The sequence below is a fragment of the Haliotis asinina genome, chromosome 4, assembly GCF_037392515.1.
Source record: "Haliotis asinina isolate JCU_RB_2024 chromosome 4, JCU_Hal_asi_v2, whole genome shotgun sequence".
Classification (NCBI taxonomy): domain Eukaryota; kingdom Metazoa; phylum Mollusca; class Gastropoda; order Lepetellida; family Haliotidae; genus Haliotis; species Haliotis asinina.
The window spans coordinates 5,097,393-5,122,980 of NC_090283.1; positions in this window are offsets into that span (position 1 = coordinate 5,097,393).

Below are 25,588 nucleotides of genomic sequence, written 5' to 3' on the forward strand. Positions count from 1 at the left end.
CTGTAGATTTTAAAGGCATTATTCCATTTTTGGTCTCAGTCATGTGATGAATAAAAAAGTTAAAAATCTGTCAAAAATAGAAGTCTTGAGCAAGGACATTGAAAAGTTCATGACAAGTTTGAAATGCAATTTGGTATCATCAGCCCAGAGAACATGTCCAAATTCCCTAAACTGTAGAATTTAAAGACGTTATTCCATTTTTGGTCTCAGTCATGTGACGAATAAAAAAGTTAAAAATCTGTAAAAAATAGAAGTCTTGAGCAAGTACATTGAAAAGTTCATGACAAGTTTGAAATGCAATTTGGTATCATCAGCCCAGAGAACATGTCCAAATTCCCTAAACTGTAGATTTTAAAGGCATTAATTCATTTTTGGTCTCAGTCATGTGACAAATAAAAAAGTTAAAAATATGTAAAAATTAGAAGCCTTGAGCAAGTACACTGGGATGTTAATGACAAGTTTGAAATGCAATTTGGTATCATCAGCCCAGAGAACATGTCCAAATTCCCTAAACTGTAGATTTTAAAGGCATTATTCCATTTTTGGTCTCAGTCATGTGACGAATAAAAAAGTTAAAAATCTGTAAAAAATAGAAGTCTTGAGCAAGGACATTGAAAAGTTCATGACAAGTTTGAAATGCAAATTGGTATCATCAGCCCAGAGAACATGTCCAAATTCCCTAAACTGTAGATTTTAAAGGCATTATTCCATTTTTGGTCTCAGTCATGTGACGAATAAAAAAGTTTAAAATCTGTCAAAAATAGAAGTCTTGAGCAAGTACATTGAAGAGTTAATGACAAGTTTGAAATGCAATTTGGTATCATCAGCCCAGAGAACATGTCCAAATTCCCTAAACTGTAGATTTTAAAGGCATTATTCCATTTTTGGTCTCAGTCATGTGACAAATAAAAAAGTTAAAAATCTGTCAAAAATAGAAGTCTTGAGCAAGTACATTGAAAAGTTCATGACAAGTTTGAAATGCAATTTGGTATCATCAGCCCAGAGAACATGTCCAAATTCCCTAAACTGTAGATTTTAAAGGCATTATTCCATTTTTGGTCTCAGTCATGTGACGAATAAAAAAGTTAAAAATCTGTCAAAAATAGAAGTCTTGTGCAAGTACATTGAAGAGTTAATGACAAGTTTGGAATGCAATTTGGTATCATCAGCCCAGAGAACATGTCCAAATTCCCTAAACTGTAGATTGTAAAGGCATTATTCCATTTTTGGTCTCAGTCATTTGACGAATAAAAAAGTTTAAAATCTGTCAAAAATAGAAGTCTTGAGCAAGGACATTGAAAAGTTCATGACAAGTTTGAAATGCAATTTGGTATCATCAGCCCAGAGAACATGTCCAAATTCCCTAAACTGTAGATTTTAAAGGCATTATTCCATTTTTGGTCTCAGTCATGTGACGAATAAAAAAGTTAAAAATCTGTCAAAAATAGAAGTCTTGAGTAAGTACACTGGGATGTTAATGACAAGTTTGAAATGCAATTTGGTATCATCAGCCCAGAGAACATGTCCAAATAACCTAAACTGTAGATTTTAAAGGCATTATTCCATTTTTGGTGACAGTCATGTGACGAATAAAAAAGTTAAAAATCTGTAAAAAATAGAAGTCTTGAGCAAGTACATTGAAAAGTTAATGACAAGTTTGAAATGCAATTTGGTATCATCAGCCCAGAGAACATGTCCAAATTTCGTAATCTGTAAATTTTAAAGGCGTTAATTCAATATATTGTGAAGGTGATGTGACAAATAAGATTGTTCATAATCTCTCATAATTTGAACTATTGACTAGGTAGAATCACAACTTCTTAACAAGTATGAAATGCTCTTTACTGTAATAAGCTTAGAGAACATCTTCAAAATTCCATAAACTGTAGGTGTTAAGGGCAATGTTCCATTTCTGGTCAAGGGTGTATGACAAATAGAAATAGTTAAAAACCTCGGAAAGTAAGAACTCAGAAATTGACCACAAGTTTGGAATGTAATTTACTATCATCTGTACAAAGGAAATATTGAAACTCCATAAACTGTAGGGTTTGCATGCTAAATTCCAAGTGCATGGGACTAATGATTCATGTATAATGTAGAGTCAATTAAAAAGAAAGGTACAGCATCATTAAGGATGGGTATCCCAGAAACTACAAGTAATTCCAGTTACTTGTATTATTTATTTCACCAGATTATTTATGTCACCATGACATGCAGTATCACTGTCACAGTTCTTAGGTACTGATTGCTGCAGTTGTATGAACCACCAGTGGCTACCACATCAGTACCTAATGTAAACACCCTTGTACAGACATCCTCTGTCAGTTTTCTCCTCATATTGACAATCAGTCATCAAATCAGCAGGACTAGAATGTGCTCCATATTTTGTTTCTGTTGGCCTTTTTGTGACAGGTAGCTTCCTATCATGAGTTCATAACAAAATGCCTTGTTTTATAGTGGTAGCTAAGCTCTTGCACATACAAAGGGTATAATGTTCAGTGTCATAGAATTGTAAATACCATATACTGACACATTCATTGTTGGTTAGCCAATGGCATTACTTGTTTGTTGGATTCTTTTCGACAGGTATGTGTCTATACCAACTTAATGACTTTAGTACTACATATCATTATGTTTAACATGGTATTCTTCAAGTCTACTACTTGGGAAGATATGCAGCACTGTTTTGTTTTGTAATAAAACACCTTCAACAAAATTGATTTCTTTTGTCATTTTATGGGAAAATGTGACAATGGTTATGTTTTACCTGGCCAGCTGACGCTCTACAACATTTCTGAATACACAGACAAGTAACACCATGATTTGGACAGAAAATGTCCACTGTGACATGTTCACCAAGAACATGATTCAGCTGTCAGTGTTCAGCTGCATTTATAGGATGCCACAGATATTACCTCAATGCAAATATTTACAGTTGATATCCTCGATTGTGATGTGACTGGTATGATATGAGGCATCATAAACAACTACCTCTCATTTTACACTTTATTCACATTTTCAAAAGCTGTCCCAAACATGTAAACTTCTGATGTCTTGAGAGTCACATGTGCATGTGGTACCTCTTGTAAAATGTACTAAAGGTGTCCTTAAAAACGTGCTTCTCATGATGTATAAGCACACCTATACTTCAAGTTTATTATTAAAGGACATGACACATAACCCAAGCATTGATCACCAAACACCAAATTCAGCTCCAACACTGGGAAAGTCTGCAAACAACCCACCACACTGCTGAAAGTGTGTGTATGGTTTTACTTCACTTTTAGCAATATTCCAGCAATATCACGATGGGGGACACTGGACTTGGGTCTCATGTTGATCAAACACTTTATAACCACCCATGCTAAAGGAGTAGAATTCATGCTCTCAAATTTTCTTCAGGTACATGCTCACCCATACTGCTTAGTGGAAACAAAACAGGCTCAGTGCTGAGGAAAATGTATATACTTTATATATTCTTTGGTTTTATGAATTTCCTGGAATCACTGACTGATTATATAAACTGTAATTATGACTTGACAACAACAACACTCAATTTCCATGTCAAACTCTTTCATACAACGATACATAACTGATACAGTTTCATGAATGTACAGTGGTAAACATGTACAAGGAGTGCTTTCATTGATTTTGTCCATGCCAACCCTGGGGGTCACTTGGCAGACTTACTTTGGTGTCATAAAGAACATCATCACCCCGCCCCAGCGGTAAATTATCAACGGTACCTTACATAATTACGATCGATTTCTTAACAAACATTGGGACATGTCTTTATTTTCCGTAGTATTGAAATGGTAGTTAGGTTGAAATACACTCTCATTGCACGCTTATCAACTTAACACGACTGAGCAGAAGTAAACCGAATGCTGTTCAACTGAGAAGTTGTGCGTAAGAAAGACGTACGACCTGGTCACATAAGCTCCGCCCACTAATGATTATTCATGTTCAGTCGGGACTTAAGACCTGTCGGGTTTTAAGGCTCTACACACGTCGCAACACCTTGAATCAGTATAATCTGACACCCAGATTGCCCTTGACTTACCGCTATAGTGTCTTCAAATCACAGCACATTGCTCCCTAAACAATAACAGCACCCCAGGCGAACGGGTGAACATCTGGTATACAGTGTGTTGCCAACCGTTCTCCCCTACTACTGATTACATAGACACCAATGATTCAAATTCGAAAAGTGACATGGTAAAATACTAAAATTTTGGGAGAAATTTATATATAAGTTGGAGTGTGGTTGATTTTGGTTTTAAATTACACACAACGAGACACAGTGTAGCTAGTACTGTGTTATCTGTAATTTTGTCAAGCGCACGGGCGTCTGAGGATGTTTTAATATAAATGTACTTTGTTTCGGATGCATTTTCATTTTGTAAATTGTATGTTTATCTTTAATTTTTCAGAACTACAATTGTCGAAATATTCTTTATATTTAAATCTCTGTCCACCATGTGCGGGAGTTGAAAGTCACTGATCACCCATACAGCAACTGTGGTTAAGCGTCACAAATAGATTTTGAATGGACATTTCCATCCAAACAAGGGTCACATCATAACCCTGGACATCCGGGGATTACACAATGTTAGGGACGGTTAGCTTCTTTATTTCAACAACTGCGATAGTTCTTATAACGTTTTCAAGCATATGGGGGAATGATGGGTTACTCGGGTACATTTCTGGGCCTGTTTCTGCTAATTATACTGCTCTTTTAAAAATAATTTTGTACTTCCATTTTATTGTAATAAGACAACTCTGAAATAATGTGTATTGATTTGTTAAACCTTGTTAAAGTTAAATCAATTTGTAATGGTTTTAAGTTTCTTTGTTATGTGTTCTGTGTCTCTGAAGTTGAGTTTGGGCTAAGCTTGTTAATGTTTCAGGCCGGAAACGTAACCCTTGACTAAAAGCATCTGTACCTGTGTATACGTCAACAACACTAATGCTGAAAAAAGAATCTGTAGCATTTCCATCAATGCAATGGTAAGAGTAATAACGTTGGTTTGTTGTTTTACCTCTCACTCTGCAATATTCCAGCTGTATGGTGACGGTCTGTAAACAATCGAGGCTGGACCAATCAATCCAGTGATCAACAACAAGAGTATCAGCCTAACCAACCTTGGATACGATGACATATGTCAACCAACTCAGTGAGCCTGGCCTCTCGATCCCGTTACTCGCCTCTTGCAACAAGCATGGGTTCTTGAAGACCGATTCTAACCCGGATCTTTACGGGTCTGTGGAAATCAGATAGTAATACATTCCTAACAATTTACCTTTGTGAAACCACAGTCTTATGAACTTATACGGAATCTTATAGAGGGAATGTAATATGCATCTGGAAAAAAACGCTAGCACCCATGTAATTACTTTTACAATGTATCATATTTTCCTGTTTTGGAACAGGTAGATTTACCAACTTAGTTTAGTTCTCAAGAACATATCGTGTACGAGGTTTGAGTGCGTTAGCATTAACACACTCATGTGGTCATAATTCTGTGAGGTGTTAACGCTATACTATACACATTAGCATTACTATGTTTCATTTTCCTCGTACTGCTTTCTGAGTTACTTGGTCCTCGTCTTGCGGACGTTATGAATCATGGATGTGCAGGTCAAACTACTTGATGTGTATGCAATAACGTCCCCCACTATCTCATTCTTAACTGATCTCTGTGTACCCGAACATTAGTTTCGTCGAAAGGTTTAGTTTGTTAACTTTTGTACTCTTCCTATCCAGCCGATCGCTAATGTTACCTAGCAACCTTCGGGCACATTCGTTGTTAAACTGCTCCTCAATTTGTGTCATCGTGACTTACTCCCTAATCTAAAACGTGTGTTTGTCCATGTCCAGAGAAACAGACAGGGTACCGAACGCGGCTAATCCCAGTGCATCAGGGGGTAGTCAGTCTGAACTGCACTTTATATGCAGATATAAAACAAGTCAAAGAGAAATTGCCGTCTTATGGTTTTTTAACTGGTGCGATCCTAATAGAAGCTGCCCATAAACAATTGAACTACACCTGCCAGGACTACAATGTCTGCGAACATGAAAAGAGAAGATCTCTCTGTTTCCAGACCAAACCTCTCCTGGATCTTATTTTGTCTGTGCCCTGCGATCAATTATTGCTCAACTCTGATGACGATTTGCACGTCTTGACCAGCCAGTTTTATACAAGGATTACAATATAGACAGTAAATATATACTAACTGCACTACACAAAACTGTTTAAAACAGCTATGCATACACGAGGTCCTCGCATTTGAATTATTTATTTCATTGCTATTTTTTGCAGGTTTTAATTTTCTTTAAAAATGGAGACATTAGTTTGCGAAAATGGGAATCATATTGAAATGCGGTGCATGAACTCGCTCATCACTGACTTTAGCGGGATAATGTTTAAGGGGGCTAAATACACGTCGAAACATTTTTGGTGTATTTTTACTTACGGCTGATGCGTTGTACTTTGACATAACATTAAACAGTGCACACTGAATCCACGTAATAAAAGGTATAACCGTCATGACGGGTTCACCACCGAGCTACATTGGTAATCGGAGGTCTGACCAATCTTGAATGGAATTGGTTTGTTGATGTCGTCTCATACACGACTGATGGTATATACTGGGGTGAGGCGCAATGACAAGTTGAGACTCCCACCCAGTAACTGTCTAAACGAATAACGGTCTTATATAGACGATGTCCCTTCTCACGATTCCTCAGATCTGCACGTGCATATCATTTTTCCTTTATGACATTTCCGTTCAAAGGTAAACGCACATTCAAGTTTCCGTAGATACATTTTTGTCGTGCCATGTACACACGCCTACATTGTATTCTCTGTCAAACAGTCAACACTAAATGTCGCATATCACTGTCACCTGTGCGTTTCTTATGAGGGAGAGTATTTAAGACATTCCTAGCATCAACAGGAAAGAAAACGTAGCTTGTTGTGTATTTTCTGTTTCACATTTCCGAACTGTTGAGTGAGTGAGTGAGTTTACTCACTCAGCAATATTTCAGCCATATGGCGGCGGTCTCTAAATAATCGAGGCTGAACCAGACAATCCAGTGACGAACAACATCAGCATCTATCTGCACAATTGGGAACCGATGACATGTGTCAACCAAGTCAGCGAGCCTGACCACCCAATCCCGTTAGTCGCCTCTTACAAGCATGGGTTGCTGAAGGCCTATTCTACCCCTGGACTTTCACGGGTTTAAGAACTATTGATAACATGAAATAACATTAACAGTCCCTTACAATCAAGTGTAAATTTGCATTTCTTTACAAACTGATGTATTGGTTTCGGAATTCGTATATAACACGGACAGGTTTCAAACTGGCTCAGAGTACAAAGGCATATCAGTATTCTATGTCCTGTTGAACCTTAGTTTGGTGTCTGTGCTTCACCTCCATAATGTGGGGAACTATGACACAGCTGTGAACAGGAGAACGTCAGTCATTGGTGTTAACGAGTATAGGAACAGCAAGTCCCAGGACAAACACAAAATGAATCTGTATGAACAATCCCCGTTTCGTCTCTTGACATCATAGCTATTACATACTGAAAGACTAACCAAACCTTAAATGTAGATGGCATAGTAACTGGTGTAATGGACAACTCGATGGTTATAACAAACAATAAAAGATAGCATAATATACTGAGTCAAAAAGGAAACTTCACAAAATGTAATTTTTGAAAATACTGAATAAGTTTCCTCTGATGATACATCTATGTATCCGAAATGGGATCACAATCTTTCGACTGTAGAAAAACGTTAGCAAACCCCACTCAAACCCATCCATTCTTCGTGCAAATGACATTAGTGCCAAATCAGGTTTTGCACGTAGAGTCGATCACGTTACCTTCGTCATTTGCACGTGTTTGCATTGGCCTCAAGAACTGGAAAAAAAACACCTTTAAACCACAGTTCTAATGGATTTTAAAATGCCACGATTGTCAAATGTGCAACGTGAATGTGCTGTTGGCATGTTGCAAGCGGTGAGATCAGTTATTGACGTCGCAAGAGCAACGGGATGCAGCTGTCGTGCTGTGTATGACTTGGGAGGTCGTCTACAACAAACTGGCACCACTCCTGTTCGCTCAAGGTCGGGTCGTCAACGTGTGACGTCACGAGCAGAAGACCTTCAAATCGTTTTACGTCACCTACGTGACAGATTTCTGCCGGCTACACGAACCAGGGCTGAAATGTTTAGAGGTCTACCGTCCTCACAGACCATTCGAAATCGGTTGCGGGCTACCAATCACCATTCTCGACGTCCATATCGCGGGCCAATATGGGCCGTCTCATACATCTGACGCTCATGATTTTGGAATCAAATACTTGTAACTATATTGTGCAGAACTGCTTTCCTTCAGTTGAGAATCTCCAGGCACGGTTACTGCTGTACCAAAATAACTGACAGGCAATGTTATATACGTTGGAATCACCACTTGCACACAGGTGGATAAATGCTGCCCATTCTTCTGGCCTGTTTTCTTCATGCAAATAATGTCTTTCATGAGGCAAGAGTTCTTGTAATCTATTCATAATTGCCTGGAAATAATTCTTATCTACAACGATTGGTACATCACAATTCTCTTCATCAGTATTAACTACAGTGTCTATTATTTGCTGGAATAATTGTTTGTGAACAGATTTCGTGGATGTATTAATCTTTGAGTCTTTGTGAGTAGGATTGTTGTACTGACTGTTGGTATGTCTATCGTTGTCTCTGAATTCACTGTCGTCAACACCACAGGTTAAACTCTTGTCGCATATGTTAAACGTTCTGTTTTTTGTTCTTTATCTTATTTTCAACTTCGAGAGGTATCAGTACCGACATATGTTCATTTGGATGACTGTCACTTACATGACGCACTCCATTAGTTGGTGAAGGAGATGTTGATTTGCTGAGGTGCAGAGTATTTTCTTTCCCTGATAGACAAGAAGATTTTATATATATATACCACCATTCATTTGTCATTGCCATCAGCAGTGTACACTCGATCCTGTGTTACCTCAGCTCACCTTTCACAACAATGTCCTCCTTAAGTAGCTCCCGAGAAACAATCTACACAACATATACATACAACCTTTGAAGTGACGTGAAGTGAAGCTATTTTGTTATGAGGCTATTCGTTGTGTAACAATACTTCATTGCATGCATGGTCAGTAAGAGAGGTAAAACGGCGTGGTACATTATAATTGTACTATATTTAGAATGTACTAGAAATCCCAGATCTACAGAATATTTCAGATTTTTGTAGAACTTATTTCTGTGTGTAGAAGGTTGGCTATTACCTGCTAACGTACATTATATGTACAGACGCATATTTGATGAAACAGTTAAAACTGAATAAATATACCAAACGTGTGGTATTTAGTATTTATATTGCCGTCTGGGGAAACCATGGAAACACAAAAAGTTCTTTCTGCTAAAATAATAGAATTTGTTCCTGAAGTGAGTGATAGACTCATAGGAGATACACTGATATATGAAGGAAGTAACTGTGCATGATTCAGGAGGATGTCTCAATATGGTCGTCGAAGATTCACAAACATTTCAGAATTTTGGATGAAACTGGGACGTTTCCCCTTTTCCTTCAGTAACGTTCAAATCATCCACAATCCATCATTAATTTACTGGTATACTTCCTGGTATTTCAGCTCTTTGGCGTAGGAATGTCAACAACAGTCAAACAAATAAAAACACCCTTGTGTGCCATAGGCTTCGCTTGATTCTGCAGAATCAGTGTGAAACTGTGAACAATGTAGTCTACTTTGTGTGTGTTGGTTAACCAAATGGGCCTGCAGATTTCATTCAGGGTCATTCAGGGACTTTAAAGCCTGAAGGTAGCAGCAGGCCTTGATGGGCAGCCAGTAAATTAACGTATTGCAAACACGGTTACAGTGCATGCTAAACTAACTCGTCTATCAATGTATGGTGCATGGAGACGAACACGTTGCCCGTCCTTGATACAAGTAAACAGTCATCTTTTCAAGTCATAGTCTAACCATGTGATGTTTCGGACCCCATCATGCAATCCCAAAACCTATTCTTTCATTACAGTAAGGTGTGCGACTCTGTAGAAAGGCTTCAGTATCAATGTATTTATATTTGGCCTCGGTGGTGGTTCTAAATTCATTTCTGTTTCCTTGAAACAAGGACACATTTTAAACATTTGAAAATACATTTACATTTGGGTTAAAAATAAAGTTTATATTTCAAATCAAAGTTTAAGTTATAGCTACTTTGACTAATCTCCACTGATTAATCTTCTTGCCTAATTTCATGACAGTGATGTAATGCCTATTACAATTAACACATTGGTAGAAAAGTGTGTAGACCCCATTCAGTTTAGTTACACCTGGTAGCTGTGCACTGTGCAGTGTGCAGTGTGCAGTGTGCAGCGTGCAGTTGTCAGTCCATCTCGCCTGTTGAGCATATTGTACATTTCCTTTTATGGCAGTTACCAGTTTAACTGCCTTCTCATAGAGGGAGTGTATGACTGTTGCATACTGCCATCTGCATACGTGCTACATTGCAGTCACAGTCCTCGTTACCGCTCACGTGAATTTGATGGTGCTTTATTGGTCTTAAACAACAAAGCCCCACGTCTAGTCCAAAGATAAGCTGCTTGGTTGTTTTTGCATGCATTGACATTTTCAGTGACGAGTTTTTAACCATTGAAAAGGAATTGGTAGTATGAATTCACACACACACACCCATACCGGACACTGTGAGGGAGTGAGAAGCATCTGACTCGATGGTGTGGAGTGTAACGGTGTCCCTTCATTTCTGTGTGCATGATACTAGGGATTATCTACAACGAGAGTTTCCCTGATAATACTTTCCCTACCAGTGACATTACCACACAATATATGCATGTAGTTCTCCAACATGGAGTTGTTCTAGGTAGACTGCTAACTGTGTGACGCTACTGCTGTTGACTCCAAGCATATCTTAATGTCTAATCCTGTTTTACTGTACGTCCATAAACCAGACAGATTTCTCCACTGTGTTTCTATATAGGTATATATAAGAACATTAAGTAACTCGTGTAAAGTTTCTGTTTTTGTTTAGTATACACTGAACCACGCGGCAGATGCTACCAGACAGTTTCCTCACTATTGACGCACTAGAGATAAACCCTATGCTAATTAGATAGTTCTTTATTTCAGATTACTAAATCAATCGTAATCCTGCCGTAAGAGTAGTTGTTTCCACATCTCAAAGATTAATGAAGCAAAAATGAATTCCTGTATGGATATGTGAGGGTTTATCGCCATTTTCGGCGGCACATTGAAATGTGGTTTAACACGGGTAATGGGCGACTTTATATCTTCTCCTCCTTGGCAATTGGTTATGTCACAGGTCGACCTAACATTAACTAATTTAAAAAATCAGAATCAAATGAACTACAATATAAACAAGAATACAATCAATTCAAACATAAGTATAACAATTATAAATCCTTATTTACAGATGGGTCCACGGACGACGGCGCAGTGACCTGTGCCACTGTCATTGGATCCAGAACAACATCTTCGAGATTACCGGATAACAGCTTTATTTTCACTGCTGAAGCTAACGCCATATTAACGGTGCTTAATTAAATATATTCAAAGACACCGTAAACATAAACAATATATAATATATTCAGACTCTCTTTCTTGCCTTCAGGCTATTAAAATGTTTCTTGCAAACATCCACTTTTCATTGAAATTATTGTATTGTATAATAATCTTGCTACTGGCCAATACGACATCGTCTTTTGTTAGTTACTCAGCCACGTAGGCATTTCTGGGAACGCAGTGGCTGATCTTGCTGCCAAGGCAGCACTCAACAAATCTGTGATACCGCTTCTTATTCCATGCTCTGATTACAATTTGAAAGCTACCATTAGAACTTACATCCATGATCTGATGCAGAAGAAGTGGGACATCCAAGTGGGTATAGATAAATTACATGAAAGAAAACCGTATAATGAATTCTCCATCATTACTGATAAGTTTTTTTTATAGTTATAACAACGAAGGACAACACAGTTAGCTCTCATTTAATTATTGTTGTTGTTTTTTTCAAAAAATGATTTCATGACCGAATTATGATTATTATGTTCTGTAGATAGTTGCATTGTAATTATTGATAGTTTAGATTAGTAACTTGAATTGTTAGTGTCTGTACCCTCAAAGGGGGTTGAAGTAACGTAAAATTATTGTCCCCCTGAGAGTCCCAAAATATTCCATGTAGGTTTAGATTTTCCACTTTTTCTAATCGTAGTATATATGTATTTTTAATTTGTGGCTGGATTTGACTAAATTGCTAACATCTAAGGGGATGGTGTAAATCCAGCTAGGTTCCATGCAAAAAGCAAATGTACTGTAAGTCCCCATGGTCCTTAGTATGTTGATCTACCTTCAGTTGTTGCCAATCTATAGCCTCTTTTCATATTGTATTGTCCGAATAGCGATACTAGTTTTAACTTTTCACGCTAGTTTTATTTCCATTTGTGATATTCTAGTTGTTTTACTGTCCTTCGTTGATAGTTTTTTATGCTATATAATATTCCATTTCAGTGTTAAATGTTCTCGTCACGATATGGTGGAAATAATGCCGATGTAAAGTTGAATATTAACTCACTCACTCACCCGAGTTAGACACAAACTTTCTTCTATCACGAGAAGGAAAATTTAATTTCCGCCTTGCTTTCTTCATATAATGAAAGCCGTTTCCAGACATTTCATATTCATGTTTATTTTCTTGAAATAGTTTGACTGTGTCGACATTCCAGAATGTACATTTCATCTCTCGTAGTGTTTTAAAACTGGGTTCAAATGTGAATGTCAAGAACAGGGGCGTGTGTGTTGTACTGATGTGTTGAACTTTGTTTATAACCTTTGATCCTATTCACGACAAGGACACTTTGTACTCAGATATGTCACTGCGGTCAGTCTGCAGGGCTTGCATTTCTGCTTCAACACCGTCGTGTGATCTGGACATTGTCCTTTTAGTGCTGTATACTGACGTTCTGTAGCCTAGTGTCATGAAGTGTACACTTGTCTGTTGGTATTGCCCTTAGTTAGCGGCCCAGTGTACTTCGCTGTGCACCACGACCACCACCACAGAAATGACTCATGCCGAAACTTCCCTGAGGAAATTCGAATTCAAAACATTATCGATATAACATATAACTTATTCAATGCTAACATAATGCAATATCGCGTCTGGCGTATTGCTCTGCGCTGTGCAAATTGTGTAGCTACTGGCGGCATCATGACAGATGTTGCAGATCCGCTTTCTCGAGGAAACCTGCATGTATGACATTGTCCACAGGAAATGAATAATGATTATTATTTGTATACGATCCAGTCTGTCATTGTGTAATTACAGGCCACGTGACAGTATCTTTCACCATAGTCTGAAAGACAGATAACGGCTCAGTATTGAAACACTCGGAAATGTCTATTGTCCTCTGTATTGAATCTGTTTCTATAAAAGCTATGGGCGATTGGGTCACTGTGATCCGCCAGGGTGTTAAAAAAAAACTGAAAAACCTTCTGTGCAGATATATTATTCTAGGCACTTGTTTATGTCTTGTCACTCACATCTATAGAGGTGAATATGGAGAACACACTGGCAGGAAATCGGAACAAACACTGGTGTTCAAATATTTCAGTGTGGTGGACACTAACAGACATGAGCAAGTCTAGAACTGTGGTGACATTAGCTACCAACAACATTCTATGTGACAGAAAAGAATGGTGTCTGGTTCTTGCTATTCACGTTGCATTGTAGCCAGTGGGTAAATGCAAGAAGCAGTTGAATCACCGCCCATTGTATGATAAGTGTTGTTCATGTTTATATGATCCATCTTTTCCCATACGACTTAATGCTTGACGGGCACTAGGGTGGTCCTGCGGTTAAAGCGTTTACTCGTCACGCGAAGGTTCTATTCGCCACATAGGTATAATGTGTGAAGCCCACTCTTGTGTTCCCTGCTGTAGTATTGCAAGAATACTGCTATCTCGGTATAGTTCAGTAGAAAACTGAATTTTGACCTTTTTGTCTTTACCTATATTTAGAAGATTTATAGGGTGAACAAGGAATGAGTGTGTCATCATATCGAGATTAGAATTTTGGTATTTAAATTTATTTAAATTTTATTTATTTGATCATTTGCAGTAGTGTAGTGATACTGTTTGGTAAAATTCAATCGATAGCAACGGTTACATGGATGCCATGGCTACCAGTCGAGGGTACAGACAGTTATACCTTAAGCCACGTGGTAGATACTACCCGGCGCAATAGTTCCTACTTTTAACACACCAGAGATCTACCGTATAATTCCTAATGTTGGATTACTAAGTGAAACTTATCACTACTGAACAGTTGTTTTTAAACATCATATGACCATGATTTTATTAAGCAGTTAAACATGTAATAAACTTCGACGTAGAACTGGTCTTCAGGAACACACGTCGTGAGAGTCCAGTAACGGTTCAGGATGGTTGCCACATGTCATGGTATTTCAATTGTATAGAGGCTCATGTTGTTGATCACTGGATTGACGCGTCCAGGCTCGAATATTTAGCTGGGATTGTGACGTTAAACATCAAACCAATTATGCTAATATGAATTCAGTTACAAGTCATGTCCTGTTCGTTTTCTATTTCCTGAAATAGAGACGTAGGATTCACATTCCAGAATAATTTTACATTTCATTATAACTACGGCAAATTTGAAACCAAAAACAATTTAATCTGTCATACTTATTGCATTTAATTTCCATTGAATTATCTGATCTTGGTTCAGAAGTAAATGTCACGACAGAGACGGGTGTGTTGAAGTGTGTTTATGTATCGTGACCCTGTTTACGATACGGTGTACATTTGTACATACATAAATTGTAATTAATTAGTTAGTCATCGTTTGATGTGGCCATTCTCCATATCGCGATGTGCTCTGATATTTTAAAGCTAATACCATAATGCAGTGTCGCCCGTCTATCATTACCGTTGGTAGTAGGGCCTACTGTATTGCACTGTGCACGACCCACCACCACAGACATGACTGCGGCATTCATGACATTGTGGACAGGAAGTATTATGGTGATTTATTAATCGTTTGCGAACCAGCATGTCTTTTGTGAGGAAAAACTTTTTCACAATATCTTTCACCAAAATCTTTCAATGATGATGGTGGCGCATTGTTGAAATGACGTTCCATGTTTAAACGTGTGCATGCCAGACTGGGATTTGTGTTCGTGTAAAGGTTGTCTCTATTAAACTGGTTTCTATACACGATTTATACACGACAACTACGTAACTTTGATCCGTAAGCTATGGTGCATCAACAAATTGAAAGAATACTCTGTATGGATATCTCTTTCTAAGGATCTGATCATAACCAGCAACAATGTTGACAATACACAGGCATTACACCGTGCTAAAAGTATGGTTGGGCTATGAGCGCGGGTGTAAGTCTGTAAAGAATACTTTTTACAAATGATGCATTCTTTTCATTTCGAACACAAGTGCAAGTCTAGATCCGTTGTAATAGTTGCTGTAACAAACATGTTATGCCTTAGAAATTACTGATGTTTGGTTCTCGCTGTTGACAGTGTTTTGTAGCAGAACTGAAATCTATAGATAAGGTCACATTAGAAGCAAGAAGCCATGAACAATACCTGCAAGGGACGGGTCTACTGGGGTGCTATGACGCCTCTATACATCTGTATGGTGGGATCGGAGTAACATGGACGCAAACATATCGCGTGTAAGTCATTCCATTGGGATTAGATCTATTTCTCAGAATAAGAAATCAAGGCCTGCGTTTGGCGACCAGGATATATTATCATGCAGCCTTTCAGGTCCCATCAGACCATGTGCCCTTCATCCCATAAGACCATGTGTCCTTCATACCATCACACCCCGTGCCCTTCACGTTATATCAAAACATGTGACCCATTTCAAACGTACACAGCTGACCATGTTAGCTGCAGTATCATCAGTCTCTGAGAGCGTGTACATACGAGCATGATATGAATGGTGCAAGGGAGATTACTCTGGCAATGTTTGGTATACCACAGTCGCTGCTGACAGTGCATTGTTAGCCTTCATTTAACAACAATGATAGGAACACCGTCACTCTGGATGTTGAAAGAGTTGATCGTGGTGAACGATGCAAGGGAGATTACTCCGTAAGATTGCGTTCCACTACACTGGTACAAACAGTACAGTCACCTCACATGCGAGGTGCGTCTTTTGTCAGTCAACAATTTCACTATACTTGACGTATTCTCATGCTCACGGTGTGCCTTGCAAGGGAGACCACTTTGTGAGCGAAACGTCGCTATTCAGTTCATATGCTGTCATAGCTTTGAACTGAATAGTCGAAGTACAAGCGGCAGCGGGGTAGCCCAGTGGTTAAAGCGTTCGTTCATCACGCCGAAAAACTGGGTTCCATTTCCCATGTGCGAAGAAAGTGTGAAACCTTAAGCTTCTCGTGTCCCCCGCCGTGATATACCGTGGCAAGAAAATCTGCATCTCTTGGTACATCCACAAACACAATCTGTATCTCCAGATACATCCACAAACACAACCTATGTCCCCTGGTACATCCACATTCAGAATCAGTGTGACGCATCTAATCGTCAGCACACAAAGTGAGAGGACTACCTCGCTCACTTTAGTGAAGTGTAATATCTTCACTGCCATAAAAAACACCAAAAAAAAAAAACAAAAAAAAACGAAAAAAACCCCAAAAACAAAAAACAAACAAAAAAACCAACCAAACAAACAAACATTATTTATATATGAAATATAAATTCAACATCCTTTGGCTCAATCTTTATTTTAGACATGAAACATTTTTACTTAAACACTGACACAGTAAAGGAGTTCACTTTGTAAAAGATATATGTAGCACAAAGACATCTACACAAGACAAATACACTTGTTGCAAGATATGACCTATCTCTTTGAAACGAATATAATATAGTAAAAAGCTAATAACTATATCGATGATATAAATAGAATATTACCTCATCTCGTGGGCATGACGACGTGGACTGATAGCATCGGTTGACATCAGTGAAGAATCTCCGAAGGAACATACTTTTATCCTCAGGTTCATGGAAACAACACTGATATACCAAACTTATCAACTCAAACAAAACGTAATCTTCCCTCACCATCAGTCATGTCTCATATTTGAATGTGGCGGGGAAAGACTGTGATAATCACCTCATCATGCTTTTCCCAGATGATTGTTTTAGTGGTTTCCAAGGTGCAAGTTTACCATATGAGCATGAGTTATCTCCCCTAACTTGGCAATGTTAAGAGTTGCATCAAGCTTGTATTCTTTATAAGAGACATGCATGTGGTGACCATTCAAGCCACAAAATCAAATGACGTCTGATGGATATGTTTTGAGAAAGGCCTCCGCTCAGAGCAAAGATAATGAATAGACAAAAGATCCCAAGTATGAAGAAACTTCTCAAGGATCTGATTCTGATATTACTTGACATTCAAGAGTTAAAAATGTTACCTTAGCTCTCGTTTAATACCTCGAGTGGGTTACCATGTGCTTACCGAACTGATCAGTTGATGAATTTTGATATTCCACAATCCACCCTATTTGGAAGAATTTTCATATAAATTCTTCTTCTGACTAAGCAGATCGTACGTACCTAGAAACGTATAACTTACACGTTTGTATGATCTAAAGTACTAAAGCTGAGATATACAACAAACGAAGGGCTATCGTCTTTTTGGTACAAATGCAAAACACATTTTGAGGAATGTTACTTTAAACCCACATACATCTGTAAAAGTGATCTCAGTCTTTTTTCTTTTCTTTTTTTTTAAAAAAACAAACCTTTATTACGAAAGCTAGTAACCCTAAGCAAACATGGTTCTAAAAAATAGAAAGAATTGATTTACAATCTGTCACTGAATATTTACACAGGTCACTGTTTGTTACGAGGGAGAAGAGCAGCGAAATCTACAAACGGGTGTTCGAGAAAGAAAACAGAACTCACAGTACAGGTAAATTAATAAATACATTTGTCGGCACTTGTGCACGCACTTCTCGAACATCTGGCAGTCTTTTCCTCTGCACGCCCTCGTAACAAATAGTGAGCTATCTGTCTGTGTCAATATTTGATGATTGGATGAAACAAATGTTTCTTTTCATTTTTAGGACAAATGTTCCGAAAAACCATCACAAAGGTGGTGTGATGTTTTTGATTATGGTCACAGTTCAGTGAGTATTTAACAGTTATTAGTTAACAAGTTAGACTGCAATTCATCTGCCCGCTTTTTAGTGAGTGAGTGACTTGGGTTTTACGCCGCTTTTAGCAATAATATCCCAGTAATATGATTGGGCTTCACACATCGTACCCTGTGAGGCCGCTTTTGATCCAAACGTACTATAGTAAAGTGACTTCAGTAGCTAGAACTGCACGTGCTGTTTGGGCGTATTTTTAGGACCGCACGCTGTTACCAGTAAACCGGTGTGTCGCAATACGGTTCTCAAACCATACGTATTGCATTATGTGTTTCTGAGAACCACAGGTGTAGAGAATATACATGAAGCTTGTTGTGATCATCTTTATGGTTTCAATTATAATCTATACAGACTTTCAGTCTCAACTAAAGCCATATTTTCTTTCGTTATTTCTATGACAAAGTGGAGTACTGTACAACTATAAATTGTAGAAAAAAGTAAAATAGAATATCTGATTATGCATCGTAAATGATCAGGACCATAACATATATGTTCAGGGACTTAGATATGGAAAACATGTACAATGCGTGCCACTCACTTTCAAGCACTTTCGTTTTAGATATATCACGATATATGTATCGCAACACGAACGCTTTTCTGTGCGTGCGTGCGTGCGTGCGTGTGTTGTAATGGAATGTTATGAACTGTGTTTTTGTGTAAAAATGTTCATTTCAGGGCCCGGTTGTTAGTTTGTACGGGCACCTGATTCGCAAAATATTGCAATACTATTGCAAATTTATTTGCCAACACACAGTCCTACTTATTTCGTTACGTGTATGATATTTGAAGAGGAAACTAACCTGTCCCGTGTGTACACAATCAGCGCTCTCTTCAAAAGTGGTCCAGGCGTTTGCAACAGGCAGTTTGGTGATCAGAGTTGCGCCGATTTATTCTACCAGCCACCCGTGAATACACGATAGGTTGAGCAACCAGACTGGCTGCCACCGTGATTCTCAGTGTGTGGCTACCAAAACTGTAAACTTTCGTGTCTGCTTTACTCCGGGTGCTGCTCCCACATTAAGCAGTCACGCCGCGGTGTAACTGAAATACTGACCAGACGTACGCAATCTCTTTAGTAACTCATTATAAAGATGGCATGTTTGATTGGCCGTAGATGACCTTTCTTAATTATGGGGGCACTCTCAAAGAAAGACTCCCTGGACTACCTACAACCCCTCTGTGTTTCGTCATCAGGAATTTATGGCGATGGGATATCCTAGTGGTTAAAGTGTTCGTGCACCACACCAACGACCCATGCTCGATTCCCCACATGTGTGCAGTGTGTGAAACCCATTTCTGGTGTCCCCTGCTGTGACATTGCGGGAATATTGCTAACACTTGCGCAAAACTTCATTCACTCACTCTTCGGTACTTTGCACTCGTGTGTTACAAGGACATACACAAACATATGTTCTTGATGGGTGACACAAACGTACCGAATTCATCGGAACAGTTCTATTGAAATATTCGAACTGTATCATGTATTGTGTCTCACAGTCCACAAAGCACATTACTTCCCCTACTGCCAAGCCCTTCCTGCAATGTAGTCTGTCTCAAAGTCCCCTAACCACATTATTTCCCCTACTTCCTAGCCCTCCCTGCAATGTAGTCTGTCTCACAGTCCCTGAACCACATTATTTCCCCTACTGCCTAGCCCTCCCTGCAATGTAGTCTGTCTCACAGTCCCCGAACCACACTATTTCCCCTACTGCCTAGCTCTCCCTAGATCGTAATGTGTGTCACAGTCCCCGAACGGCATTATCTCCCCTACTGCCTAGCCTTCCCTGCAAGTAATCTGTCTCACAGTCCCAGAACGGCATTATTTCCCCTACTGCCTCTCCCTTCCTGCAACGTAATCTGTCTCACAGTCCCTGAACCACATTATTTCCCCTACTGCCTAGCCTTTCCTGCAAAATAGTCTCTCTCACAGTCCCAGAACCGCATTATCTCCCCTACTCTCTACCCGGTCATTTCTGAACAGGTTAAAGAAACACATGTCTGTGAGTATGATCTCAGTCAAGCAATATTTCCTGTGGAACACAGGTTTGGATGATAAATGTACCGTAACACCATGGTTAGATATAGGCAATGTTGTCACACGCACAGATACTGGTCTGCGTGGACCTGTGCAGATCCGGGTTTGAATTGATTTTCAGTACCCCATACTTCGTCGTAAGAGGGACAAATGAAGGTCCCGGGGTAGAATAGGCCTTCAGCAACCCATGCCTGTCACAAAAGGCGACTATGTTTGTCATAAGAGGCGACTAACGGGATCGGGTGGTCAGACTCGGTGACTTGGTTCACACATGTCATCGGTTCCCAATTGATGATCATGTTGTTGGTCACTGGATTGTTTGGTCCAGACTCGATTATTTACAGACCGCCGCCATATTGCTGGAATATTGCTGAGTGCGGTGTAAAACTAAACTCACTCACTCACTCACTCGTTGTAAGAGACGACTAACGAGATCGGGTGGTCAAGCTCGCTGATTGGATTGAAACATATTAACGTACCTTAAGTGCGTAGGGCGATGGTGATGATGCTGATCACTGGATTGTCTGGTATTTCCCTCCCCACACCTACAGGTGCCACTTGGCCCGCAATCAGTGTTGTTTCTTTCGGTTGAATGAAATGAATTAGATAGAAACTATTTTCTAGTCGGTGGTATGCGAATGTGTCAAATCACCGACAGATGGTGTTGTTAAAGGTATAAATAAAGAAGGAATTTCAAATGTCGTCTCTCTCACTCTAGACACGGCAGTGTTCACATTATTTCTAACATGAATGAAAACGGCGGGAAAATTGGGCGCCATCTTAGAGAAGTTGGATAGCAACCGACAAGGGACCGAGTCAGCCTTCGATCATAAGATTTCTAAGCTGTGGGAGGAGTTCGTCCATACCGCCAAAGATGTAAAGAAATTAAAAGTCCGAATATTCCTGATCACGAGAAGGTAACAAAATCCAGTTTAACTTTGATTCGGACGTATTAGACTGACTAATTACTTTGACTGTGGCTAAACAAGCTTTAGCATCTGGAGATTTGGCTAAGGCTTCTATGAGGATTGACGAAGAAGTGATTAGATTACAGAAAGAAACAAGTGAATAAAAATTGCTGATTCTTCTGAGGGTGGTGGCAGACTGTTCGTAAATACGTCTCCAATGAGATAGCAGACGACTCGGACGACGATGAAAATAATTCTACAGCAGATTTAAAAGCTCTAAAAATAGTAAAGCAAAAAGAGTGAAATAAATACGGTCCCTATGCATCCAAGAGTGAGTGAAGTTCGCAAGGTACGCCCTCGTCTATGCAGTACACTTTTCCTGCTAGCAGCGTTGTACACACTCAATCGATTCAGCCAATTCATGGCCCCTTTTCGTGGGGTCAGAGTTCAGAGGCAAGGATCCTGCGTTTCCTGCGGCGACTTTTGACACGACTTTAGATAATGCCCCTACCGAGCAGGCACTACGCAGTCGGTACCACAGGAGCAGTCACGTCCTAATGACTATGTAGATCAAGATTGGTCAGTTAGGTTGTTTTGTGATTCGACTATTTCTGAAATCAATGTTAATGTGACACATCCTATGCTTGCTGACAATTACTTTGAATATGAACAGGAGAATATGAATAGCAGAAATCATTGTCAAGGGTCGTTTAAAAGCTAACGTTTGGTGTGATAGTGGTACCTCAGATCACATCCTTGATATATTTGGTAATGGCTACAAAACTCAGACCTCCGAGAATGCATTTGTGCAATAACATTTCAGCTTTAAAGCATGCAGTTCTGTTGCTGAATGACGCCATATCTGGTTTAAAGGACACGCACTTGATATCGGAGTGGCTTTTTTTTCCCATATGTTTTTAATCCATTGTCTGTTGCCATTCAGTCATCCGCTATGAAACGTTTGATCTATACAGTATACCTAGAGTTAACAATTATGTGCAGAAAAAGAGTGTCAAGTATGAAGATTGGAAAGTGACCCGTGAGTACATAACATGAATGACGGGCTTATCGAATTCGATATACACTCGGCCTATCACCATATCGATATTTGTCACGATCACACAGATTTTCTTGGTTTTTCATGGAGAGGTTCGACAGGGCAGACTAGCTACTACAAGACCTTGGTTATGCCATTTGGGATAAGATCTGTTCCATAGTATTCACTTAAGATATGTGTCAACTTGTTTAACTTAATTTAACGTCAGCTTAAAGTATGAGTCAACTAACATGTTTGGACGACGGTATTGTATCTGTTTTTTCTTCTGATAAAGCCATTTCTACAGGTGAAAAGGTGAAAGAAGATTTGATACGGTCAGGCTTAGTCCCTAAAGGTGAAAAGTCGTTATGGACGCCCTGCCAGTCTCTTGAGTGGTTAGGATTCCATATGAACACGGTTTCCATCGTATTGTCTGTTCCACAGAGAAAGAGGGAAAAGTAAATTTCAGACATGCAGTGTCTACTTATGCACAGGCATAGATATCAGAGTGCTAGGTCACTGGCCTCAGTCGTTGGGCAGATAGTATCAATGAAGATGGTGACTGATTGCTCAACTTATGACTAGGTCGATCAATATGGATATATCTGATTCATCATGGAACGGCAAGGTGAAGCTATCCTCTCAAAATGTTGATCAGTTGTGATTGTGGTTGATGCATGCAACGCTTGCAACGCGTGTGGTGTACAATGGTCAGTGGTCACATGAAGGAGCTAATGCGAGTTCTACTTGGAGAGACCTTCAGTCGGTACACCTTGTGTTGACAAGTTTTATTCCCAGCCTGTCTTCACACAATACTATGTGGCTTACAGATAACAAGAACATTTCTTCAGTAGTGGAGAAAGGGATTATGAAACCTCATCTCCAGGCTGTTGTGTTGGATATCTTCAAACTATGGTTCTCTCACAATGTGACTTTACTTATGCAGTGGGTACCTCGTTCAGATAACGAGACAGCAGATATAGTAAGTAAAATTGTTGACTATGATGACTGGCGCATTCCTAGCTATAGTTTCAAGCAGATAGATGCCAAATGGGGACCCCATAGTGTGGACAGATTTGCTTCGTATTATACTACCAAGCTCCCATGCTTTAATTCCAGATTTTATAATCCTGGTTGTGATGCTGTTGAATGTTTCACTGTTAACTGGGGTGGTGTAATTACCTGGCTTAGTCCCCCTGTGTGTCTGATCCACAGGTGTCTAAGACATTTGGCAGAATGTAAAGCTAAGGGCACTCTTATTGTGCCAGTGTGACACTCAGCATGTTTTTGCCTCTTATTACTTATAATTATGAGTTTTTCCCCAAGTGAAGGCTGTGATGTACCTTTCTAGATCTTAACCAGCCCATGTTTCGTCTAGGATTAAAGGGGACTTTTTTGGTGAACGTGACTTGGATTTTGATATGTTGGCATTGTTTGTTGATTTCAGCATTACTTGGTTTCATGTTTCTGTTTACAGATTTATTGTTCAGTGCATATGGAGAGGAGTTGGAGAGTTTGCCCAGTGGTGTGAGTGAGGAGTTAGGTTGACGAGTTATCTTGGTTGTTGTCTCACTGTAGGGCTGATCCTGCAGAACGAAATACCGTTATGGTATTGCAGCGTGGAAACGCAGGGCCCTTTCTTGTGATGTGCCTGATCAATTGCCCATGTCACCATTACATTGTTCAATAGATCTTTTGTCTTGTTTAGGCATTCGTTATGCTCATGTTGTTGTATGTCTACCTAGTCCTACTGAGAATAGTTTGGTAATAACGTGCTGGAGGCGGCTAAAACAAAGATGGCCAGGTGTGTTTCTAAAAAGGAACCAATTACTATTGCTTTGTTAGAAAAATTGTATGACATTTGTTTTGTTTTACCAACCCTTAGTAGTATAAGAGTTATTTGTATGTGCCTTATACATTATGAGGCAGGTTTCTGCAGTAGCGAATAATGGTGTCCCAGATAGAACATTTAAAAGAACATGGTAGATGGAAGAGTGGAAATGCTAAAGATGGCTACAACATAGATGATCTCCATAAACGTCGAAACGTTTCACTTTCCTTAGGCCTTTAACTTTCTTTGAATCTCTGTGTGTCGCCCAGCCGTTCCAATGTTTAAATATATAGTGTTTATATTTGGAATGAGCTCTGTTGGTAAGGAGATTTTTTTCTTTCGGTTGAATGAAGTGAATTAGATAGAAACTATTTTCTCCTTGATAGTGTGTGAGTCTACCAAGGGAGATATTTTTTCCCGATAAGTGGCGCTGTTAATGGTATAAATAAAGATGGAATTTCAAAAATCGTCTCTCTGGTTTTGGACACGTCACATGATTTAACTTTTGTTTCCTGAAATTTTATGTTTATATCTATATTTCATATGCATAACATCTCATATTCTGTTTTGGTGTTGCAGGTGGTGGTTGTATTTGATCGTGATGGTTGTGAATTGAGGACAGTGTCGTACTCGTGAGCATTGTCTGCGGCCTGCAGTTAAGTGCTCTTGATGAATTTTGTATCAGGTCAATTCCTGTATCTGTGTTAAACCAAGTCTGTTATGTGGAGCTGATTTGCTCGTATATTCTACCGAGTATGGTTAGGTTGCAGAGCCTTTATAACACTGGTTTGTTGTGATTGTGCAAGGCTGTGCAGCCTTTATAATGTCCTGTCATACTTTTGAAAGTAATTATAACTGTTAGTATAAAATGAGCAACAATGTTTTGCAAACTAGGCTGCAGAGCCTTGAGAATACTGTTATGATTTTGTTGTCTTGTGGTGAGACAAAGTTTGTTTCATTTTTCATCTGTAAAATTTCTGGTAAGAACTTTAACATTCGTTGGGAAGTTCCAGTGTTTTTTTCTTTCTCATGTATGAGTTGTTGTCTCTGGTTTATGTTGTGGGCTAGTTGTACTCAAATAGGTGATGCTGTATTGTATGTTGTGTAAAATACTATCTTTATATAAATACTGACTCGCTGGAATGTTGTTTTATGAGAAATGTAGAAAAGGAATAAATCTGCAATGTGTGTCGCAGAGCGGTCGTTCGAATGTTCTGACTGTGTTATGTTTTTATTTGGAATGAGCTCTGTTGGGAAGGAGAACTAACGGTATAATTGTTGTATTACACAAGAATGTGAGTAAGTGTGGCTGTGGCGACTGTGGTATACAGTGGTGTATCCCTCCCCACACCTAAAGGCGCTACATGGCCTGTAATCACAGATGGTGTAATTGTTGTATTATACAAGAATGTGAGTAAGTGTGGCCTATGGCGACTGGAAACAATTAGA